The 12,450-nt window shown below is 43.6% G+C and overlaps 1 protein-coding gene across 3 annotated transcripts in view; it reads left to right on the plus strand.

The window, feature by feature from the left end:
• ZNF395 (zinc finger protein 395) overlaps positions 1–12,450 on the plus strand; it is a 51,408-nt gene that overhangs the window by 5,132 nt on the left and 33,826 nt on the right. The window lies entirely within an intron of this gene.

Genomic DNA, 12,450 nt, shown 5'->3' on the forward strand with positions numbered 1-12,450 from the left:
TTTGATCAACGCGTGTTTGCCACGCCTCCCTTTAGTGGGCGCTTTTCCCTTCGCTCTTATCAGGGTTTTTCTCTCTTTTTTTGGCACCTGGAAGGGTGCAGGACTAAGGCAACACCCGCTTCTCCCTTCGTCTGCAGGTCCCTCGCCGTCCCGCCCTCCTTCCTAGCTCCTGGGTCCGCTTCAGCCCTTTCCCCACAGCCAGCCAAACCTCCCCCGCCCCCTTTCTGCCTTCTAGCCGCTGCGCCTTCCCCGCCCCTGGGTTGCCCATGGCACGCCCACTCGAGGCGCAGAGGGGCTCTGCCCCGGGAGGAAAAGTGCCACTCCCCCTCTTCTTGCGGCCATGTCACGTTTGCCTTTAGACCACGCCTCGCAGTCCAGCCCCAGATTCTGCATTTTAAGTCTTAAAAAAGAAAAAAAAAAGCATCGATTTTATATGGCTTGCCCGTCTCGCGAAAAAAGTGACTTGGCGGTTGTTGAGTCTTGCCGGTCAAACTTTCAGGGCGCTTCCCGGGGACGTCCTGGAACGCGAGACTTGTTACGTTGCTGAGTCTTCTTTGCCATTATGGTTTGAGTGGATGGTAGCCCCATGGCTCCTTCTGTGGAGAATCTTTACAAAACCACTAAGGGGAGAAGAAGATACTACAACAGTTGAGAAGACCCGAGCAGTCCAGTGCAAAGCAACTATAGGTTTTTTTTTTTGTTTTTTTTGTTCTGTGGGTCTCTGCAGCTGTCTCCCTTCACTGTCGTTTTTCTTTCTCACATAAATATACTTGTGCAGCTGTTAGCTTTTGCATAGCTAGGCAAGGCTTCAGCTTCTGGGCAGTGCCTTCCACAGCTTGGGTCCCATTTGTCATGCACCCTCTCTTCCATAATGCTGTGCAAGGTTTGAATGTGCTTGCTCAAAAAGTAAATCTCATTGAGATTGTAGCTCAGAGCTCGCTGTTGTAATGGTGTGGAGTTTTAATGTGCAGTTAAAATGCTCTGGTAAGCAATTAAATAAATAGCTCTTTGCCTGCCAGCTTTCTGGTTCCCCAGACCTGAATTCCTGTGTCTTTGTTTTAGGAAAGATTTAGGTATTTGAATGAGGACATTTTAGGAGGACTTTTTAGGAGATTGAACCTTAGTTTGGATGAATTCTGCAACCAAAAGATCCTATTCTGGAGATTTCCTGCCTTAACAATTAATCATCTTTGAGCTCTGCTAGCTGCAAAAACTTCAGTATTTTTCATAACTCGCACTGGTCAATAGAAGGAGTAGTTTCTGCCTTTCCGCAATATATGGGGTGAGCTTGTTGGATTTGCATGTTGTGTGAATCCAGCCAGCTTGATTACCGGTAGTTTATAGCTCAGATCACCGTGCAAATCCTCCAGAAATGTTTAATACAGCAACCCAGATAAGGATGTTTTGTGAACCTAGTCAGTGTGCTATGGGGTGGAAGAAAGCGGCATCTCTTAATGGGGAATCTTTGGCATGAACGAGCTTGTCCGGGCCCTGCTTCTGGCCTTGAAATAGAACAGGGTGGGATGAAATGAGAAGGGGATATTACCCCAAATGATTGGCCCTTCCTGTTTCCCACTTGGTTACCGTGCAGGTTTTCACTCCTCTTGTGGACCTAACTGGTACTTGTTGTGTTTTCTCCACCCCAAAGCTTTGAGCCTTCACCACGTCACACCATTTACCTCACAATATGCCAATATTGTAGGCTGTGCAATCTGGGAAATGTAGTCCTGAACTTCTTTGACATTGGGGAAGGTTTGTCCTGTGAGTTAATAACACCTGTTTGATGACTGGTAGCTCCACACTTGATTACCTTTTACTATGCAGTGTTGTGGTGACATCTGGACTTCTGCCATTTTCTCCTGGTATTTCTTGGTATGTGTGTTGCTGGCTAAGTTTGTGATTAGCCAGTGATCAGAAATCCTTTTGCCTCTTGGGAGGCCAGGCAGAAGTTCCTTTCCCAAAAAAATGGCTTGCTTCTTCTTCTTTTTTCCCCCCCCGGAGTCACCAAGATTGCCCTAAGCAAGCAAGCTATATAATGGAGTTATCAAATTGTTTGTGGAGCAGAAACTTTTGCAGACAGCAAGTGTCTTTTTGTACATTTCAAATGGCAAAAATGGCAGGGTCCCAGATTCTCAGAAGTGGTGGTAGGGGAACCAACTTTGAACACTTTGTATGTGTGCGTGTAGCCCTAACGCTAACCTTCAAGTCAGTCTTGACTCTTGGTGACTGCCTGGACAAGTCCCTGCAGTTTTCTTGGCAAGATTTCAGAAAGGGTTTGCCCTTTCCTTCTTCCCAGGGTTGAAAATGAGTGATTGGTGGAAGTTGCTCCCTTAGCTTAGGGCCTAAGGCAGGACTGGAACTCACAGTCTCCTGTTTTCTAGCCTGATGCTTTAACCACTGCCTTCAACTGGCTTCCCACTTTGAACATTGGGTGATGTAAAGTGCTGATGGAAGAACATTTTTGAAGGCCAAACCCTCACTTACAGGTATACCCAGCAAAGCTACAGGGTCTTATTTTTTGGAGAAACATGGTAGCTTTGCAGGGTATACCATATTTTTCAGAATATAAGACACACCTTTTTTTCCTCAAAAAAGAGGCCGAAAATCTGGGTGTGTCTTATACATCGAATACAGCATTTTTTTTGCCTCCTGAAGCCCCGCCCCTTCACCAAAATGGCCATACATACCCTTATGGAGGCTTTCAGAGATGATCTGGAGGCTGGGGAGGGCAGAAATGAGCAAAAAATGAGCCATTTTTGCCCCCCCCAGCCCTCAGCAGCACTTTATAAGCCTCCTAAAGGCTATGCATGCAATTTTTTGGACAAAAAAGGGCCATTTTTTGCTCATTTTTGCCCCTTCCCAGGAGCACTCTGCAAACCCCCCCCCAAGGCTATTCATGCCTTTTATTTGAAAAAAAAAGACAAATTTTTGTGAAAAATTGGCCGTTTTGGGGAGGTTTTCAGAGTGCAAAAACTTTTTTTCCCCTTTCTGAAAGCTCTTTAGTTACAGTGATTGATGAGAATCACTGTATCACAGAAACAAGTCTTAGGTGCTGCAGGTTGTCAGTGATTTCCTTCTCCAGCACATGGATAAATACATCTGGAAACATCTACCTACCTACTTACTCTCTCTCCCTACCTACCTACTCTATTTCTCTCTCTCTCTCTCTCTTCCCCCTCCCTCCCTCCCTCCCTCCACCTACCTACCTATTATCTCTCTTTCTCTTCCTACCTACCTACTGTGTTTCTCTCTCTTTCTCTCCCTCTCTCTCCCTCTCTCGACCTACCTACTTTTTAAAAAAATTTGCCTCTTCAAAACCTTGGTGCTTCTTATACTCCGGTGCATCTTATACTCCGAAAAATACGATACCTGTAAGTGAGTAGGTTAAAGCATAAGACGGGGTCTTATTTTCTTTTGAACCCCGAAATAAACTTATTATTTTTGAGGTATAGGAAGCGGCGAGCGTGGTCACCTCATGGCTGCTGTATGTTGCAATATTTTTGGGGAGGGCTTATTTTTGGGGGAGGGCTTATTTTAGCACATGCGCTCAAAAGCCTGATTGGGCTTATTACCCGAGGAGGTCTTATTTTTGGGAAACAAGCTGGAGGAGCCTGTTGAGATGAGTAGGTTGAAGCAAGTGTAAAGCCATTTTTGAGTTGACTTTAACTTCTGGGGGTTTCTTGTCATTTTCTTAGCAATCTTATGGTAGTGCTTTGCTACTGCCTACTTTTCTGATGTTTTTTCCACTTCACTGTCTAGCCATAGCCTTGGGATTTCCTGGTGGCCTCCTATCTCAGTATCAAAAAGGTGTGATTCTATTTAGCTTTTTTTGCGGGTAGCCAATGTTACCTTGATAACTTGGTAGCTTGGTACTGCCATGTATGTCAAAGCAGAAAACTCTTTCAAATTCAACCAGGGACACATTCCCAGTTGGAGAATCTTCTTGTCTTTTCAGTCTGTCCAGTTCCAACCTCATGGCGATCTTTTCAAGAAAAATCCCTCAAGCCCGTTTCCCAGCATTTATAAAGAGTTGTGGAGGGAAAAGACTGGTGCACTGTAGTTTGCTTCTAGGAATAACTCCTGCTGGTGTGATGTTCAGTCTGTCAGAAAAAAGGCTAGCTTTCTCTTTGATCTGTTAGTTGTCAGTATACAACGAGATCATTTCTATGGCAGGGAATTAAAATATGATGCCGCTCAGAGAAAGTTGCAAGAACAGTTTCTGTTGTGCGTATGGTTCTTGCATATGTAGCTACTGTGCCCCTCCTAATGATGTTTTGATTTTGGTATCTGGCATTAAATCTAAGAGACAAGGGTGTAGTTTGGCAGCCGTTATTGTTACTGTTGTTATTGTTAAGAGTGTATTCCTTTGGCAGTGATCTGCAAGAAATTATGCAGCAATGTGGATTGGGGCTTAAGCAAGCAATGGGCAGGGCCAGACCCAGAAGTAGGTTTTCAACACCCCCATTTTTTCCTCTCTCTTTGGCATCAGAGTCTCTCTCTCCTCCTTTCCTTTCTCTTTTGCCCTTTCTTTTCCCAAGAAATAACATTGGATGGGTTGCTCTTGCCAGCAGTCTGACCTGCATGCTTGCAAAATGAGCTTTGAAATTTCCATGTGGTTCTAGTGCAACATGCTGCCCATCCTCGGACTAGCCAGATGTTGCCCATAACATTTGTGAGTCTGATTGGAAACAGCGCCCCCTTTCTGCCAACTGGCACTCCCTGAACTGTCCTGGAAGATTTGATAATTCCTTTTTTTAAGAAGACTAACAGAGTCCACACATAGAACATTTCTAACCCTTTCCTGCCCCTCCCCCTCAAGACTACCTGTCTTGATTTTTGTGATGACATTTGTCCTTTGCATTAACGAAGTACCAGGTGTGTGTATGTTCATATGTGTGTGTGATCTGCATTCATTTGGGATTGAGAAAGCTGCAGAATTTGACCAGTAGACTTGCTGATGGAACTTGGTAACTGGTTTACAGGTTACATGATACTGCAGGTTGTGGATCACTATATTGCAGAAAGCCACCTGTTATTTTAAGCATATTGTATGAGCAATGTAATCTCATTATTAGCACAGCTAATAATATTTTTTTTAAAATATAGTAATCTATTTTTTCTTAGTTTGGATATATACCTTATTGTGTGAATTCCATAGCTATCAGGTGTGGATTTTGAAAATGTGGGCAACTACAAGATGACAGCAAAACGATTAAGAAAAAAATGCCACTCTTTGCTGCCCTCTACTGGTTTTCCGGGTTTTTGCAGCCCAGATGCGGTAACCCTAGTGAACTCTCTGTGTTTTGTTCAGTTGTCTTTGCACCTGGATGTGATGGGAAAAGCAAAAGGCTGGTGAATCTATTTTAGCTTCGTCTCTATTATATGCAGTGAGGCTTTATGGTTTGTGACTGCTCTTTTCCAGCCTGAACTGGAGGATGCTGAGCTGGGAATCTATTGCTTCTGTGTGAAAAGGATCAGCTCCAGCACCCAGTTCCTGCAGGTTTTAGACACTTTTGCGATTGAAGCAGGTTGGGTGCAGGGCTGATTGGGTTCAGTGTGTGACATGGTAAACTTTTCTTGAAATCTGGTTCACTCTGCAAGGGGAGGTGGGAACAAAGCCCTCCTACCATGTCCTCAAGCCTTTCACTTGAACGTGGGAAATAAAAAGGATCTCCCTCGTATCAGGGGCTTCTGCCAAACCATTGTATAAATGTGCCCGAACAATGACAGATAAATTGTTGCTGGGGAGATATAAGTGTGAGGAATAATGCCACCAGGGCATTCACAAGGGGAGTATGTGTATACTTTCCTCTTTCTCTTCTGATTGTATCTTCTCCAGCTCTCCATTATAGACTCATACCTGCCTCCAGGCAAGGCTGCCACTCCTCCTCCTTAACAGACTTCTCCTTGCGGGGAATATGCTGAGAGTAACTGATTTAAATTTGCAGGTTTTAGACCTTCCTTCTAAAAAAGCTCCTGATCCCTGCTTTTTCCTTCTTGGAGAATCTTACTTTTAACCCTTTGGTGCTGCCTGATTCTCCCCAACACAAGGTTGAGGGCAGTGGGAGTTGCTGCCCTTTAAAAGCCAGAGAGAATGACTTTGAAGTTGGGAGGGTTAAGCTTCTATCAATCCTTATCCTAATTGTGTGTTGAACTGGGCTTGTAATCTATACAAATCTAACTAAGGTTTAAGGTTTAAGGTTTTATTCGACTTGTATGCCGCCCTATTCCCGAGGGACTCAGGGCGGCTAACAAAACCAAGGGAGGGGGGGAAGGACGATACAAAAAGGAAAACCACAACAAAAACAAACAACAGTACAACACAGTCTAAAAGGTCTCAACACGCATACCCATTCGAGTAGGGGATGGGACTCAGCAGCCCCAAGCCTGCTGGAACAGCCAGGTCTTGACAGCTTTACAGAAAGCCTGAAGGGTGGTGAGGGTCCGAATCTCCACAGGGAGCTCGTTCCAAAGGGCCGGAGCAGCCACAGAGAAGGCCCTCCTCCAGGTGGTTGCCAGCCAACATTGGCCGGCCGATGGAATTCGGAGGAGGCCTAATCTGTGGGATCTAATGGGTCTTTGGGAGGTAATCGGCAGGAGGCGGTCTCTCAAGTACCCAGGTCCAATAATACCATGTAGACTAAGAGGTTGAGGTGGCAGAAAGTCCTAAAGAATATACACCAGGGCTTATTTTCCAGATAAATCTGCATAGGATGGTCTTGCAACTTTGCTGCACAAGTTTGCTTTTTAGAGGCTGTTCAGCTGTAAAAATAACCCCTCTTGCATCAAAAGCCCCCCCTATTTTCAACCAATTTCAGCAAAGGATTTATTGGGTGGTTGCTGTCAGCCTCATTCCCCCTCCTTCCATTTCTACCATCTGGGTTTCATGATTAGGACCTGCCTTACAGAGCCTTTTCTGGGAAATGGGAAATATAAATATTTTTTTAAAAAAAACACGTGATCTACCTTTAACATTAAGTTATTCCTCTTGTTGATGTGCAATAGCAGATGTAACAGCTTTATATTAAAGTGAAAGCCATTCCCTTAAAAGACCAGATAGGAATACAGATAGACCTTCCTTACAACAGTGCATTTAATGACCGTACCAGTGGTGGGTTCCAGATCCCAGTGCAACCTGTACGATGCAACGGGGCTGGGTGTCCACCACATGAAAGCGTGTACTTACTGCCCACGACGCTCCAGCTGTTCAGGGGAGCATCGCGCAGGTGATATACATTCCATGCACATGCGCAGAAGCCCCAAAAACCTCAAATACTGGTAAGAAGGGTGGGTGGGCTCTCTGGAGCACTGTATCGGAAAGGTACCTGGTGCTCCTGGCAGGCCCCGGTACCCCCGTATAAGAGTGTAACGGTAGTAACCGACAACTGGACCGTACAAAGATAAAACAGCACTGAGAAAAATGACTTTTGACCGTTTTGAACAGTTATGACCTTTGCAGGATCCTCATGATCATGTGATTAAAATTCAGGTGCTTGACAATTGGTTCATTTTTATGACCATTAATGTATTACAAGGTCATGTGATATCCTTTTGTGGCCAACTGACAAGTGAAGTCAAGGGGAAGCCAAATTCATTTAACAATTGGGTTATTAACTTATCAACTGCAGTGATTCACTTAACGACTGAGGCAAGAAATGTCGTAAAATGGGGCAAACTTCACTTAACAAATGTCTCACAACATCAGGGCTCAATTGTGGTCATAAGTTGTGGACTACCTGTACTTGACCCAAAACCTCAGATAACCCTGAGAACTTTGTGTAATGTAACCAAAAGGAAAATTGTGAAATATAAGGGGAATAATCACTTTAAATGTGGTTCATTTGAAATGCAAATCAAAGTAAATGAAAGTTAAATGTTTGTCCTAGCCCTATCTTAGTTTTCGAGTGCTGTTTCCATCATGTTTCTCAAAGATAAAATATGCATATCTTCCTTCAAGATTTTTTTTATTATGACTGATGCCTACTAAAGTAATATTTTATATTGCAGTTGAATATAGCTTCCTTCATTAAGGTTTTTCATCTTTAAAACTGCTGTAATCCAAATATAGGTCAGGTTTTGGTTGGCTGAGGGGTTAGTTTTGGTGGTGGGCAGGTATGCAAAATGGGTGCCACGCAAGGGTGGGCTAATACTTTTTATGTTTTTTCTTTCTTTTTAACTGTTTTTTGAAACAGATCCACCCCCCCCCCCCGTAAAGCTTACTTTATGTTTATGCTAATATCTCATTTTTTCCTAAAATTTAGCAGATTACAGAAAAAAATTCCTAGTTGCAAGTAAAGGATTCTGATGTTATACACAACTTAGATTGACCCCCATTGCCAAAACACAAAATGGGGGTAAAATAATATACATTGATATAAACTCTTTAAATACTTAAATACAGATATTTGGTTTTCAAAACTGCCCCTATTTCTTTAGGAAGTCACCCAGGAATGCATCCATTGGATAAGATGATTTGAAAACAAAATAAAGCATTTATTTACAACTTCTGGAAAACTCTTAAATATGAATTTTTGGGTTTTACATTACTATAGCAATAGCAATAGCAATAGCAGTTAGACTTATATACCGCTTCATAGGGCTTTTAGCCCTCTCTAAGCGGTTTACAGAGTCAGCATATCACCCCCACAGTCTGGGTCCTCATTTCACCCACCTCGGAAGGATGGAAGGCTGAGTCAACCTTGAGCCAGTGAGATTTGAACTGCCGAACTGCAGCTAGCAGTCAGTTGAAGTGGCCTGCAGTACTGCACTCTAACCACTGCGCCACCTCGGCTACTAGATGAATAATGTAGAGTTTGCAGATGTAGAGTTGGGATTTTAATTTGGAAGAACTATTAGATTAAAAATTGTGGGTGGCATGGTGGCCTTGAAGTGGCGCTCTCACATCACAATTAGGAGGCTGTGAGTTTGATCCTAGGTAACGGCTGATATTTCTCTCTCTGGGCGCAGTGAGTAATTGTCTGCTGCTGCGAACTCTGTGTAGGTGTTAGGAAGGGCATCCAGCCAGTAACCTCTCAGCTCCATTCAATCACCCTGATTAGATAAGATAACCGTATCTATTTACCCATCCAGTGATCCATATTTTGTAGGTAGGCTTGCCAGAAAAAAATACGTTGTGTGCTGAGAGCGTTGAGTCTGGAAATGAAGAATGGAATGGGAACCAAGAAGAAAACTTGGCCAAGCCCTCCTTTTTTTTTAACCTGCTCCCCATTTTTTTCCATTTACTGTTCAGGAGAGCCCATTCAAACATCAAAACAAGGTGAACATGACTACAACTCCTCAAATGTCAAGAGGATTTTTAAAAGAAAACTTTTACCCCCTTCCCCACATGTAAATAGGTGGTACATCCAAGAGAAATTCTAACTAGTTCTGTTTTTGAAGTGGATAAGTATAACTATTATTCCAAACCATATTGCTAAATCACAAGGGCATGAATCTCAGTCAGAGGGTAACAACTATTGTATTATGATAAGCAGCCTTTAAAGGTATAGTTGTTGTAACTACTTCTACAGCATTCAAGCCTGTGATTTCACCCAGTTCTTAACTTGTCAAAGCAATGCTGTAATGAAGGCAGTACATCTACCAGGGCAGAATTGAAGCAACCTCATTGCACATATGAAATCAATAAATAGAACTTGCTCAGAGCCAATAGATACTTTCAGCTGATTAGAATAATTTGCAATGTTCCTTTTTGTTGCGTTAACCAACCTGCTTTTTGCAGGCCAGCTTGCTCTCTGAATTACAGGTACAGGTAATTCTCCATGTACGGCTGGTTGTTTAGTGACTGTTCAGAGTTATAATAACTCTCCAAAAAGTATATTTATGGGGATTCTCTGCCATCCAGGTCGTGGTTGTCCCAACAGGTAGTTTTTCAAGAGGCAACTGGACTTGTCTTTGGTTTGTCTTCTCATCCAAGAAGCTTCTTCAGCTCTGATTGGATGGTGAGGAATGGAAAAGTATCTCCAAAAAGCATTACAACCCAGTTCTAAAGGTCCGGTAGCTGCCCCCTAGTCATGTGACTGTAATTTATGACATTTTTGCCAAAGCACTTGCTTCCCGTTTTTTTGGGGGGGAGGGGGGAAACACCCCATAGTGGGCAATTGGTTTGCTTAACAACCATGGATTCATTTAACAACTATGGTGATACACAATGACCATTGCAAAAACGGTCATAAAATTAGGTCGGTCAACATAGGTTACCCGCTTTATGCCTCTCGTGACTTACGACTATAATGTACAGGGGTAAATCAAAGGCTATACCTGTATTTCATATCCAGATTGTCTGTAAAGCCTTATCCTGAATTCTCTCAGCTAGCCCTTTCAGATGTGTTCCAACCAGCTGGCTACAAACTCCTGGAGTTTTAATCCCAGGATATCTCAGGATCCAATTTGGGAAAAGGCACTTCTACTCCAAATATGAAAGAGAATTAACTGAGATGATCTGAATGAAGCCTGTATATACAAATTAAAAACATGGAGCTCAAATTTCAGCTAAACTCTGGAGGGAGCAGGTGGCTTACTGGGTACAGAACCTGATGCCCCCAGAATCACAAGCAACTCCCCCCTCTCCTTTAGAGCCTGCCAAAGTATAAAGTTAATGGGTCAGAACAGGAAACTTCTTGAAAAAAAAAGGGCCTCTGTCATTTATCCTTGCTTGCATGATTTTGGTACCGTACCATTTTTGTTTCATTTGTAGGCTGCCTTGGGGCAATGATCTGGTGGTTGCAACCTTGATTTTTCACAGGCTGTTAATATCTAAAATATAATGTAACATGCTAGTTTGACAGAAATAATTCTTGGAATTTCAGTTTGGCAAAGTGCTGTCAGAGGGGGGAAGAATTTAAAAGAAGACAGACTGTAGCTCAAGTGTTTCTCAACCTTGGCAACTTGAAGATGTCCGGACTTCAACTCCCAGAATTCCCCAGCCAGCATCCGCTGGCTGGGGAATTCTGGGAGTTGAAGTCCGGACATCTTCAAGTTGCCAAGGTTGAGAAACACTGCTGTAGCTGAAAATCTACCTGCCTTGCTATCTTGTCTCTTCTTTCTCGGCTTGATTAATGTCTTAAATTTCCTAAACAAATGCTGTGGTTCAGGCCAGCTTGGAAATTGCATGTGCACATTGAGAACAAATTAAAATGTTCTCACCCTTTTAAGCTCAGCTATATAGGGAATCATTGTGATGTGTGTGAGCCAGGCATTTCACACATGATCTGAAGTCAGTGCTTTGTTGCAATTTCAAGGAGTGAGTTCTGGATACTGGTGAATTCCAGGCTTGCTATAATCAGTAGTCCCCAAGGTTTTTTTTCCAGGCTAAGGTCCCATGTTTTGCCTTTAAGGATATTCAATTCAAAAAGAAATGGGAAGAGCAAGAATAAAACCGAGTTTGAATTCCTTTATACGGTATCTCCTTACAATTAAAGTGGGCTCAGAGAGGACTGTAAAGCACTGTGAAACAGTATATAAGTCTAGATGCTATTCAGAGGTGGTATTCACCAGGTTCTGACCAGTTCTGGAGAAACGGTAGCTGAAATTTTGAGTAGTTCGGAGAACTGGTAAATACCACCTCTTGACTGGCCTCTGCCTCCATCTATTCTCTGCCTTCTGAGTCCCAGCTGATTAGGAGGGAATGGAGATTTTGCAGTATCCTTCAGTGGCGGGTGAGATTCAATTTTTTTTACTACTGGTTCTGTGGGTGTGGCTTGGTGGGTGTGGTGAGGCTTGGTGGATGTGGCTTGGTGGGTGTGACAGGGGAAGGATACTGTAAAATCTCCATTCCCCCCCACTCCAAGGAAACATTACTTCAAATTCCCCATTTCCTCCCAATCAGTTGGGACTTGGGAGGCAGAGAATAGATGGGGGCGAGGCCAGTCAGAGGTGGTATTTACCGGCGTGACCCGTCAAAAGAGCGAATGTCATAAGCGCGCCGACAACACCGCGGCGCTAAAACCACGATTTCAAAAGCGCGCCGACAACAGCGCGCCGACAACAGCGTGCCGACAGAAGCGCGATTTCATTTAAGGTAAGATTTACAGTTAGGTTTAGGATTAGGTTGAGGGTTAGGTTGAGGGTTAGGTTGAGGGTTAGGTTACAGCGCGCTTCTGTCAGCGCTCTTTTGTTGGCGCACTTTAGGGCTAATTAGTCGCTCATTCATCACGCGGTTTTGCCACCGCGCTTTAGACACCGCGGTTTAGTCAGGCGTGCTTTTGTTGTGCGCGCATTTGTGGTGGAACCATTTACCGGTTCTCTAAGCTACTCAAAATTTCCGCTACCGGTTCTCCAGAACTGATCAGAACCTGCTGAATACCACCTCTGGTATCCTTCCCCTGCCACACCCACCAAGCCATACCACACCCACCAAGTCATACCATGCCCGGTGGTAAAATATTTTGAATCACATCACTGCTATCACTATTGCTAAATTTGGTTAATAGG

This window comes from Thamnophis elegans, chromosome 4 (genome assembly GCF_009769535.1).
Source record: "Thamnophis elegans isolate rThaEle1 chromosome 4, rThaEle1.pri, whole genome shotgun sequence".
NCBI lineage: Eukaryota > Metazoa > Chordata > Lepidosauria > Squamata > Colubridae > Thamnophis > Thamnophis elegans.